Source organism: Lepeophtheirus salmonis, chromosome 10, assembly GCF_016086655.4.
Source record: "Lepeophtheirus salmonis chromosome 10, UVic_Lsal_1.4, whole genome shotgun sequence".
NCBI classification, from domain to species: domain Eukaryota; kingdom Metazoa; phylum Arthropoda; class Copepoda; order Siphonostomatoida; family Caligidae; genus Lepeophtheirus; species Lepeophtheirus salmonis.
The window spans coordinates 18333062-18346054 of NC_052140.2; the positions used below are offsets into that span (position 1 = coordinate 18333062).

The 12993-nt window shown below is 33.3% G+C and overlaps 1 protein-coding gene across 1 annotated transcript in view; it reads right to left on the reverse strand.

Annotated features, from left to right (window-relative positions):
- Positions 1–12776, reverse strand: part of LOC121125116 (uncharacterized) — a 46769-nt gene extending 33993 nt beyond the window's left edge. Inside the window, exons 1-2 of the mRNA XM_071891571.1 lie at positions 5663–12776; positions 1–279 (exon numbers count right to left, since the gene is read on the reverse strand). The gene's annotated coding sequence lies outside the window, so the exon portion shown is untranslated. The remainder of the gene's footprint in view (positions 280–5662) is intronic.
- Between the last annotated feature and the right edge of the window lie 217 nt (positions 12777–12993).

The following is a 12993-nucleotide window of genomic DNA, read 5'->3' on the forward strand; positions in this document are numbered from 1 at the left end:
TTATTTCGATTTTTTTTCTTAACCAAACATTTATGTAGGTTGGGCAAAAGATCCAAATATTTATACTTTCCATTATAGTTTTCACAACTCAAATGATAACAAATTTCTCCCGTACTTTGTTTCACATTGTAGTTACATTTTCCCTTACCATCCTCACAAACCAGTCCCTTCTCTCTTCGACACGACAAAATTAAATCCTTTCTTGAGGCACTTTTTGAACATGTTGTTTTGATTTTTTCATGGGCTGAAGAGGCTATTGTGTTTATAGACGATGCTTGACTTTTAATATATATAACTTGCATCAATCATTTTATATATTTGTGTTTAGCTGTAATATGATCCCACTTAAATTTCATTGAATAATAAATTAATGTATTGAATAAGGATCATGATTGAAAGATTGAAAGTCTGTAAATCTGTTACAAAGCTATTCATAAATATTAATTATTGTGAAAAAAAGAAATGACGGGGTAGAAACTTAAAAATCACACAGTTTACAACTTTTACAAAGTTGCTTAATATTTCTAGTGATATTCATATTAGAAAAAATAATTGTTAACCCATTAGTACAAGACTCTAAATATTGTACATATTTCAATACATCCATCTATTGATTACAAAATCGAAGAAAAAAAATCTGTTTGGATCTGAGTCCCATTACAAAGTTATACTTTTAAAATCACAGATGTAAAATATGTTATCTCTTTAATAAATTCCTTTCATTTTATACGAACTTGTTTTTCTAGAAAAGATAAATAATAAATTAATTATGCCAAATTTAAAATACAAAAAAAAAAACATAATTAATTGTTGTTTAAAAAAAACTAAATCCAACATTTTAGTTTATTTCTGAGTAAACACGTTTTTTACTAATTTGCATATTTTTTTGTGAGCTAATAAAAATTAATCAAATCCTGTCCATTTAAGAATTAGTAAAAGTGAACCGTACGTTGCTTTTCTGGGGGTTTTGAAACTCTCATTTGATAAAAACCTAATTTTTTTTTCATATTTTTTTTTTTGTTATTTTCGTAAGATAATTTCACTATATATCTATTACAACTCTAATGTAGTTTTTCTAATCCTTTTCGGAAATATTCAAAAGTTATTGTAGATTTTTTTTTTTGCAAATACACCCTTCTTGAATGATAGATTTAGCAAAAATCTTTATTAATCTTTTTCTGATATTTTACAGAGCCAATGTAAAATTTATTTATTCTATCTGGCTGCCTTTGGCCTCACAGATGGCGACAAGCAAGTATTTCAAATGAAATTTGGGTCCATGGAAGCCCACCTCACGTTGACGTAGGCATTTATCACTTCAACGTTCGGGTGACGGATGCTAAAAGTCGTCCTCGTTATATTTCTCCTAAAAAGAAAAGACCACTGGACTGTATGGAGGTCACATTATTTTGTTCCAGAAAGCGATGTTGTAAGTTAAGAAGGTCTGAATAATTTTCGTAGGGTGAGCGGGAGACCCATCTTGTTGAAAGACAACGTTGCCGTCGGCGAAATTTGTTTCGACCCAGAAAAGTAGGTTGGTCTTGAAAACGTCAATGTACATGTTGCCGTATCCTTTAATCCTCAGGTAACCAGATCGGGGCATCCGCATTAATGATGGGTTTTTTTCCAGAGCTCTCCTTCCTCTCTATAGTCTCGTTGTGATCAAGCCTCTTCCTAGCTTAGTAGATGTTTTTATGATCCATTTTTGTCAGTCTGACCACTTTTGTTTGAGCGTGACCAGCACGAAGAAGAGATGATGCCTTTAAATCTCGCTGAGATTTAAAAAAATCAAATAGCAGCACGTGCTTGAGATACATGGATACCTCTTCAATTTCAGAGAGTTCTAATTTGTTCACAAATAACCTCCCAAATCCATATAAAACAAGTGTGTAATTTTCAAATTTCCACCCAGTATCTGTTAACATTACATTATTATTTTTTGTCTTGTACTTACAAGGTGAAAAAAACGACTGAACCATTTAGATTCTGGGTTTTTTCCTTCCCAAAAGTACCTTGTATGCAAAAAACCCCAAAAAATTGGGTTATTTAGGTCATTTTTATGTTTATCAAGATAAGAAAATCCTTTTGTTGATTTATGTTGTTTCAATTGGTTAAAAAATGGATGTCATTAGGAAAATTTGATGTTAAATATTTTATTAAAAAATATGTTTTTTTATGTCATAAAAATTTCAACTCTCTAACCTATAGGAAAATCTTAGCTACATCCTGTTTAGATCGAAGGTTCTGTATAATATGTAATAGGAATTTATTGACCCAGCAGTAAAACATAATAAATGATATAGCATAAAAAATTGATTTTTGGATTTAATAAATGAACAACAATAGAAATTCATTGATTGTGAACATATTTCATAAAAAAATTATAAGTATACTGGCATAATATTTTTTTTTTGACGGGGCCTAAAAGAACCCCAGGAAAGTATTTAATTCGAGTATTTAAAGTTAAAAATGGAAAGTTAATTGTTTTAAATTCATACACAAATAATGTTTAATCTTTATTTGTTCAAACTAGTATCTCGAAATGAGCCATAAAATATGATTTCGTGACTTCAATCAAATTAAATAAATATGTTAAATTTTTAATAATTTTTTTTTTTTTATATTTTAAATCAATATAAAAATATAAAAAATAGCTTATTAGTTTTGATAAAAATATTTGCATTTTATGTTTTAGTGGAAAATAATTCACATAAAAGAAAATAAAATATACTATATTGCTACTTTTTTTATGTTATACGCAACGGACAAAAGCCTTTTTTACAAGAAACACAACGGATAAAAAATATAAATTGGTTTTTTTACGGAGAGTTATTAAGAAATAATGTTTAGCAAGAACATTCCTCACCCTAAAGAGAAATATTGTGAATTTTTATGCGGTATCATTCGGTGTCATATGATGCTGCTTGAATAAATATGTAGATGCTTTATGATAAAAATACCCTACGTTCAAAAATGTATTCATGTTCTGTTAATACATAATAAATTTATGAGTATTTTACACCACAGAATCGTAATCAAGTAGCAAATATATTGACATATTAATTTTATGAGGATTTTAGTTATAAACGGGTTTGAAATGTTCGTATTTCCTTCTACTTTGAAAGCATTTGTAGCTTAACCTACGAAACTTCTAAAGATCACTTTTTTTGTTGTTCAGTATTTTAACGCTGTTGACTACTTATATTGTTATTAATTACATGTTAGTGACTTGTAAATTAAAAAGGTTTTTTTATGACGGCAGCAATTCTACTAGAGCCCTTGTTTCTTCCCCGATAACTAGACGGATAAGTATCTACTTCATTGTCGTCATATGGGATTCAAGATGTTAAATTTTGATCTCAAACAGCCTATGTACTTCCTTTAATATGTTGGAGGACATCTACGTCTTTGTGAAAGGACTTTTATTAGAGGAAGATGAAAAACCCCAGTAGTTGGAATGGTCCTTTCTAACTCCAGGATGAATAGAAATCGAGTTTTTTTAATTTATATAATACGAGAGATTGACCAAAAAATATACAAGTCACTATAATATACGAGTTGGTCCTAAATATACAACACGCTGAGATTTGGTAGGAAGAGTTATCACTATCAGGATCAGATTACTAACATCACATAGGAGTTGAAATTGTTTAGCAAAGAAAATACTCGGATACCGTAATTTAAGTATATTAGCGATGATTTGGATCTTGAAACACTAGCTTCAATTCTTCTGCTAATCCAGTTATAAAATCAATATAACTTTGAATAATTAATTTTATAACTACATTGACGTTGTTTACAAGTCATTGTCAGTGTCATTACTAGAAGGGGAATAACAGATAGATACTATATAAAATGATAGTGTTACGTTATTTATTGATTGCCTTCCCCAGTGTAGGGAATCTTTGACATGAAAATTACTGGAAGGTAATTGTTGAAACCAGAATTTTGCTTCCTTGCCCGTTGTAAAATATGGTGTATTTTAATCTTGATGGTGGCCTACTTTGATGTGCGTTCAAACAATCCTGATTCAAATAATCACATAAATGTCTAAAAAGGTTTTTAGGTTTCAATTATTATCTTTCTAACATTATCATGAGTAAACCTATTTTAGAATGTTCAACGTAAAATATAAACTATGGAAAATAATGGATTTCCTTTCACTAAACTATTGATGATTTATGCAACACAATTAACTTCATATAAATTAATTCTTCAAATTCTGAAACAAACATGTCTTCAACTAGAATTCATTTAAAGAGTTGGTCTTATTTCCAATTTTGAATGATACCAATACATGCTGAAATATTTAGTAAAAAAAGTCTAGACTAAACTTCTTGAAAGAACCGAATTAGTTAGATCGGCAAAAAAATACTGTCTTAGTTTACAGTGCACGTGAACAAAATTGTTACGTACAGTTATCTGAAAACCCAATTTTTTAGGCAAAAACATTGGTCCGTCATTTTAAACAGATCTATTTTCTATTTTTTTTTGAGAATCAGTCTACCGACAAGGATGAAAGGGGTAATAGGTAGAGGATAGAGTATATTTTCCACGCCATAGTGAGCAAAAATAGGATTGCAGAGATTATAAAGGTGAGCAGTATCTTGGGTCAATTTTGATAAGAAAGGAACTAGTAAGACTATGTCTGTAAATGGTGGCCATAGTCTGACGAGGTCAAACGAGCTCATGGAAACCCTGAAAAAGTACATGGAAGGGAATACTCGCAGATTCCATAAGAAATCTGGTAAGGGAAAAAGGCGTGTCCGACTCCACCATCAGGTTAGTAGTCAATGACTTGGCAGATGACACCTGCAATTCCTCACTGAGGCATGGAGAAGGGGATCAAGATCATCACTTAGCTCAAGCACAATGGTTCACTATGTACATATTCTCCCGAATATGTGGACAGTAGATCAGGATAGGAAATATTGGTACCTGTCTTGGCTGGTGGAGGATGTGCCATCCATCCACAGGACAAAGTTTCCAGTAGAGAACCATGATGGAATCTCCTATGTCTGGCAACAGAATTCTGCCCCTAGCTGCAAGATCAAGACGATGCAAAAGTGACTAGTGGACACCCTCCAGGATTTCCAGCTAGCTTAAATTTGACTCCATTTTTAACAGATTGTTCGCTATTGATCTTCATGGAGGGCAAGGCCTGTGTTACTTTTCACATTAATGTTGACGACCTCGAAGTTGTTGTGGAGAATGAGTACACCAACATGCCAGAAGACTATGTTTTCGATGTCTGCAAGAACTTCAGGACTCATGTGAACTCTATAGTTGTTGATTGAGGATCAGATTTTGAATAGAAAATATAGTTAATAGTTTGTTTAGTAAATTAAATTAGATAATAGTGTTGTTAGACTTATTTTTCTCAAATTTCAAGTTTTTCATAGTTTCTTTGGTCAAGTGTAACAATTTTGTTTGCAAACCGTTTATATATGAGCCATACTATGGAAAATTTAGACACATTTATTTTTTCTTATGCGATTTAAAATTTAAATCCATAAGAAATGTATTTTTGACTGAATAATTTTGAAATGTCTAGATGGAATATAATTTTTATCACAGATTCAAATACTTACAACAGATCCTGTAGCAATACTAATGTACAAACACAAATTTATAAAATAATCAATGCAAGTTAAAAACAAACAAAGTGCTTGACCCAAAGACGGAAACGCAGCTCCAAATGATCCATATTAAAAAGCACAACTTGGTTAAAGTCAAATGTAAACACAATTTATACATTGAGGAAAACAAAATAAAAAATGCGAGAAAACTACTATTTGCTAATAAAGTGCTTCACGCTTTTTTATTACTTTCTCTATATTACTAAATGTGAAGGTATGTATATTCATAAATGATTAATGATAGAAGCTTCATAGGCTCTCCAAAATAACTAGCTCTATGCATAGATATAAATTATTTCCGGGAAAAGGGCAAGTAAGTAACAGAACACTTAATTGATGTTAATTTAAAATAAAGTACATTTTTAGTATACGAGTATATATCTACAGTTATTTTTTTGTTCCTAAGTAGGGGGGGGGGGGAAGGGGCTTGTTGATATGCAGTTTGTTTTTTTATCAATTAACTTATGTTTTATTATCTGTGAGACCCAACAACTAGGGATGTAAAAACCCTCAAAAATTAGCATGCTCGCCCTGAATATTTTAATAGTTTTGAAAGAGAGCAGATTAGTTGTAATGACGTTTAATGACGGGTAGCTATGAAAACAGGAAATTAACACATATACTAATCCATATTTCCTTACTGAGGCCTCCAAGATGTCTGAATTGAAGAGGTCTCAAACACCATGGATCAAATCTGTGTATTTTCTCGCGAAGATGAGGACGGTAGAACTGGCCAAATAGCTCTGGAAATATGGGTACCTGGCTTTACAGATGAAGGAAGTGCCTCCCATTCCAAATACTAAGTTTTCAGCAGAGGGTCATGATGATCAGGGTGTAAGTATAATAAGGGAAGAGGATGCCTCCCTCATGGTTCCTAAAAGGGTTTGAGGATTGGGACTAAGGAGTAACTGGACACCACGAAGAACATAGTTACACCATTGATATGCCAATTCATCTTGGATCTTCTATGTCTGGCAGCAGGATGGTGCCGTAGCACAAGTGCAAGGACACCCAAAAGTGGCTAGTAGAGAATCTCCAGGACTTCTGGCTAACATTAATTTGACTTCCGTCCTCAGTTGATTGTTCATCATTGAACTATTGAATATTATTCTTTGAGGAAGACAAGGACTGTGATACTTCTCACAGGAATGTGGACGACCTTAAATGTGTTTTTGATAGGGGTTGGACCATTATATCGATCTCCAAATGTACTCCAAGTCCAACAAAGACTTAAGACGATATTGCATGTACACTTATAGTTGTTCATATGTGAGGTGTTAAGATCAAATAGGTGTATGTTTAAAAATCTTTAAAATATCTTGGGAGTCACATTTTTCGGCAGATTTATTTGAAAATAGGCTTGAACTGTACAAATGAATGCTGTGAAAGTTTTCATTTGATGTACTACTACTATAGATTAATTTTTCGAAGTAAAGTGATTGTAATACGTAAATTTCCAATATTTCATACAACACCTACCTATTTAAGCTTTTGAATGAGCTATTGCAATCGCCTCTATCACTTTTGTAAACAAAAATAGAAAAGAAAAAGAAATTAGATTGCTGCTCCAATTTGAGCTACCACAGGGCACCTTAAGTTCTCAAAATAATGAGGATCGAGAGGCAGACAGTCTAAAGGGTCAAAGAGCTTCTGGAAGAGGGAAAATGCCTTAAAATCTAGCTCAGTAGTGGACGGCCTGCCAAACTGACCTCAGAATTGGCAAAGAAGGCGTTTGAGGCCAAGCCCCACTTGTCCATGGCCAAATTTGCCAAAAAAAAAAGGTAAGTGGCTCCCTCCACCATGTCCAGGACGATCAAGGCCAGCGGAGGAGTGTCCAAGAGGTACGTGGAAATGTCATTAATGCCTGGACAACAACAAAATATCCGTTTGGAGCCGGCCAAACCTCCATAAATTATTTCAAGCATCCTTGCAACCCTATGATCTACTTCTCAAATGAAAAAACATTAACTGTCGACCCCGTTTTCAACAAGTAGAACCTCCACCACGTGTCCAAGACAGGTGGGCGGACGCCTTGCCCGACTACTTGGAGGTCTTAAAGACCAAGCTACTCCTGTATCTCCTCAAGATCACCTTGTCTTCCAGCAGACTGGGGTATCCGCCCACTCAGCCAATGTTATTTAACCCTGGATGTAAGAAAGCATGGAGTTTTAACCCAATAGCTTCTGGCCTCCTCAGAGTCCGAATCTGAATCCTTTGGATTACTCTATCTGGTGGCAAGTCGAGTCCAAGGCCTTCAGTTCACGGAGGAGAAGGAGTGGAAGCTCATAAGAAGGGACTAAATTACCATAGTGTGATCCACTTTCTGTAGCCACAGATTTGAAGGCGTCATTAAGAGGAATGGAGGTTAAATTCATAAATAATATCTGACATTGTGTGCTTAATAAATGTCTTTTAAGCAATCTATCACGTCTGACTTAACTGAGACTCAGTGGGTGCTAAAGTTAGCTCACGTTGATTAGTGGTATATCCATTTTGCATGACATGGTATATTTACAAGTATTTTTATACATGCAAGATAAATGTAGTAAATTGCCCTAACACTTATAACTATAGCTGTAAATAATATAAACTGTCGGCATGTTCAAAATTAGAAATCTGGCAATTGAAAAATGTTTGTGAGGAGTGCAGCTCAGCCGTCATGATGTTATATTAGATTAGCTTCGAGTTGCCATGACAGAACGGAAATAAATCCAAAAATCATACCATATTTAGAAAGGAATTACTCCAATATCAATCTTCAATTATACTCTGACTCAAACAAATGAAATGAAAAATAGAAAGTGAAAATTAACAAGGACACTGACAATTCGAACAACGTTTTTGTGGGGATAACAGTACAACTGTCTTGACATTTTATTAAATTAGCTTTAGGTAGTTATGGATGAACTAATTAAACCCAAATCCTACTTTGTATCTATTAATAATATAAGTAGAAAATACAGGGATATTGCTACTCAATTCTACTTCGATTCCAAAAAAGGATTTACATCTGTAACTCCATAACAAGTTTTAAGTATTGAACTTTGTCTTTCATTATTATGAGAACAGATTTGGAAAATAAATAAGTAACACTCGTCCGGCAACATAAAAAAGATATTTATCTGGTCCAATATCCTGTGTTTTACAAATATACTCATAAAACCCAAACAAATCCTTGGCGTTATTCATGAGCAATCTATTCGTAATTACTATATACATAACAAAATTTCAAATAATATCTTTTTAGATGAAAAGTTTCAAAAATCCACGGATATTCCCTCAATTCTGTTTTTTTTTCAATTGAAATATTTGTGAATAAAAATTCAAAATTAATTTAAAAGAATTAAGTTTTTTTGAAAAAAAAATTCAAATATTAAATTCTTTGCTAAAAATTTTAATCGAATTTTTGGGTAAAACTTTTCGATCCGGACCCAAACAATTGACAAAGTAACACAAATTTCAGTAATTTTAGAAGTGATTCCCCTTGGCAGTGCTACTCAGGATATTGACAGTTAGTCTAATCATTCCATGCAATTCTACTGAAAGTTGACTTTCACGGATTCATGAGGCATACAAGACCTCCTAGATAATTAAAATTATAAGCTATATTTTTAGAATATCATGATAGAGGACTAACGTCAATCTGAGGGTTACAAACTTGTTTTGTACTCTGTATAGACCTCTGTTTCCACGATTCTTATAACATCTATAATCATTAAAGTAGACGAAATGAAAAGTCTACTTTTAAAAAACAAAAGAAAAAAGATTGTTGCGTTTTCCTTTTCTTGTTTTTTGTTGATTATTTATTTGGTCGTTGTTTTGTTATCTTATCCATCTTAAGTATAAAAAAAATATTAATGAATTTAAATACAATATTAAGCTTTCAGAATTGTATTTTATTATTGCAATCTGATAACTATTTAGAGAGAAAATTGCCTTTGTAAAAAATCCTTTTTCCAGTTCAGATAGCTTGTGTATCTTGTGTAATTACAATATTTTCACAACCTTGATATTATTTTAAATATAAACGGTTCTCCTCGTTTCAGCAAAAATTATATAAGAGGCATCTGATATTCACTAGGTTATTAATTGAAGTCTATATATGTCTCGCTCGCTCCCTCTTCTACTCAAGGTCTTATACAAATCCCATCTCTATATATAATTAAAGTTGAGTAGTTTGTAATGAAGAAAAGAGCACACATAAAAAAGTATATTTAAATCTTTTTATTCAATGTTCTTTTACCAAGAGTTGTCAAATAAGAGATTTAAAATTATTAACATACTAAAAAAAACTAAAAGGAATATTCTGTGAATAAGTTTTATCATATAAAATGGAAAATACATTCTGCAACCAACAAGGTTACAATTTGACTTCAACATGCTAAAAAAAAGTATCGAAATAACTTTTAGTATTTTATAATTAACTTGACTTGTTATTTATTTCTTTTGTTCCAGGGGATCCACCATACTCAGTCAAATTGATTCTAATTCTACTTTTATTTTTATTTTACACTGCTTCTTGATGAGGAAAAATACTGTTTAAGCTAATCAATGGCTTGAAATGGTTATCCGCTCCATAAAGTGAATTAAAAAAATAATTTAAAAAAAGGTAACTTTGAACGAAAACAACATTCCTTTTTTTGGTTAAAGCCTCTTACTTTATTTATGTGTTATATTTATTTTTGAAAAATAAGTCATTACTTATAAAATTAAGCTTTTTAAAAATTAAATTTTGATACTTTATGACCTTATGTTTTTCTCTTTGACTACTCTCTATTTAAAATGATGTCATGCATTTAAAAAAAAAAACCGAAGCATGATATATTTGTTAACTGAATCCCAGCACTTAAAAATTTATAAAAATTTCTCGTCATTAGGATAGTTTTTTTACCTTTTAATTAATTTAATATCTTTATGTGTCAATAAATGAGCTTTTTCAAGACCCTTCTTGATTATTAAATCGTAGGAAAGATCTTGTAATGAAAATTGAGATTGATAGAATTAATCTTGATGAAAAAAATCATGACAAATACCTCACATCAACTATTTTTTAGTTCTCACTTCAATCCTTATTAACTACACACGTATATGTCTAGAGCTGTATAAAATATGACTTGCCAGTATAATAAAAGAAATAGAAAAATGAAATGGTAACCGTGACAATTTCAATAATGTTTAGAGAAGTGCAGCTTAGCTAATATGACCAAGGAAGTATAAAGGTAGTCATAGGCCCCTGGGATATTTTTTATCTGGGGCCTCTCTTATGCATCATGTTCTCCCAGAAAAAAGTAATTTAACACTCATTTACTATAACAGCCTGTATTTGTAACAAAAATACTACAGAAAGCCATTTAAAGTACATCAGCATACTTAACAAACATTAAGCTTTCTGAACCAAGACACATCTGCTGCAGCAGCAGCATATACCGCCTTGCAGAAATCAAGCAGTGGGGCAGAGTGATACAATTTCAAGAAAAAACATAGTAAAGCAGCAGAAAACCTGTGTTTGTGTGGCAGCAATGTAACAGAACTGCAGCCCAGTAAATACACACAACTTATTTGCCCAGGGATCTCTTTCTTGTTTTCTTGAATGAAAGGTCTTTGATGAGGCTGGTAAAGTCCAGTTTTCTAAGAATATGACTCTCAATACTCATCAAAGACAGGAGATTGTGTCTGTTTTGGCCCATTGTGGATGTCAGTTTATCCTTCACAAGTCCAAGTTTTGAAAGTGAACGCTCCCAAGTGGCATTGGTAACAGGTACATTAAAAAAGAGTCTCAAAATCAACTTTTGAAACACTGACTGTAGTCTCCGTCCTCTTATATGACTCAGTAGTGATCTCTCTGAGGTGTCATCCTGCCCCTTAATGAATTCTCTGAACTCTCCAATTTCAACCACAAAATCTTCTTCTAGATCACTTCAATATTTCCTCTGGAGCACAGCTGCTCCTGAACAGAGGTCATGTGTGGAGATAGATGGAATGTTGTTCTGAAATCCAAATGTGTACTGAACATGTGTGTAGGAGTGATACCTCCGATCCATTTCAGCAAGGAGACGATCTATGGCAGCAATGAGCAGTATTGCTCTGAGCCTGCCACGGCCCAGCTGCTAACAGTCCGGCTCAGTTGCCTTATCTGCTTGTTTTTTCGTCTTCTGTATATGTGTATGTCCGTTGTATATTGCTTGGACACTGTCGGAGACATGTTTTCTTCACTCTCAAAGTTGTCAAAATTATCACGTAGGTTGGGCACATAATCCCTCAATGAGCTGATCAAATCGACAGCTTTACATAAGTCCAGTTCCACAGTTTGCATTGTAAGTACTGGTCTTATGGAAACTTTGTAGTATTTTGTTCCACATGGTGCACATCAATGCATTATCTATCTTTTCTATTTTATTGTAGAGTGCCCTTGTTTCATTTCGAGTAATAAAATTTTTGCTGGAGTCATCACTTAACATCATCAAGGACTCTTGGATCTCTTAATAGTTCTGGTGCAGTGCTTTTGTCGCTTGTGCGTGTGCGGACCATAACGTGTCAAACAAACTTTTTAAAGCTTCTATTCTGTGCTTATCATTGGGTTCTAAACCTGCTGTAATAACCTGCCTACGGGATGTGGATTTGGAGGAAAAATGAAAAAGTGTCTGTACGTAGCTAAAAAATTCATCCGTCTCAAGGCAGCAGTTATTGCTCGTAACCCCGACTAAATTAAGTGTGTATGCAGTCCACAGTATCCAATCAGCCAAAGGGTTAATCTGTTTAATGCGTGATTGAATGCCACTGTAAGTACGACATATTGGCGGCATTATCGTATCATTGGCGTCTGCAGTTATTTACACCAACACGAAGACACTAAGAACAAACCAGCAGAGTGACTCTCCTGAGACACTTTGAATAGGCAGAAACTTAACAAAGCGCTCCTCAATCCTGCCATCGGGTGACACATATCTCATGATGAATATCAGCTGATCTATGTTGGTCACATTTGGCATGGAATCGACACTTATTGACAAGTACTTTGCCACTTTTGTTTGCCTGATGATCTCTGCAAGGACCTGCTCCCCATCAGCTCAATAAACTCCAAACATGTTGTTGAAGACAAATAGGAAGGTGTTCCCATACCAACATTGCCATATTTTTCAATATGAACTTTCAGAAGTGGGTCAAAACTTAACAATGATTTCCAGAACTCCCATGATATTCCCGTTATCAGCTTGTCCAAAAAATCCACTGTGTTCTCTGAATGGTAGTCCTCGCTCCGCCAAAAACTTAACCACTACAAGTACCCTCTTTGGCTCTTCGTTCCTTCATGTTCAACAAGGTGCACGGTTGCGTTCTTTCCGTCAATATAGACAAT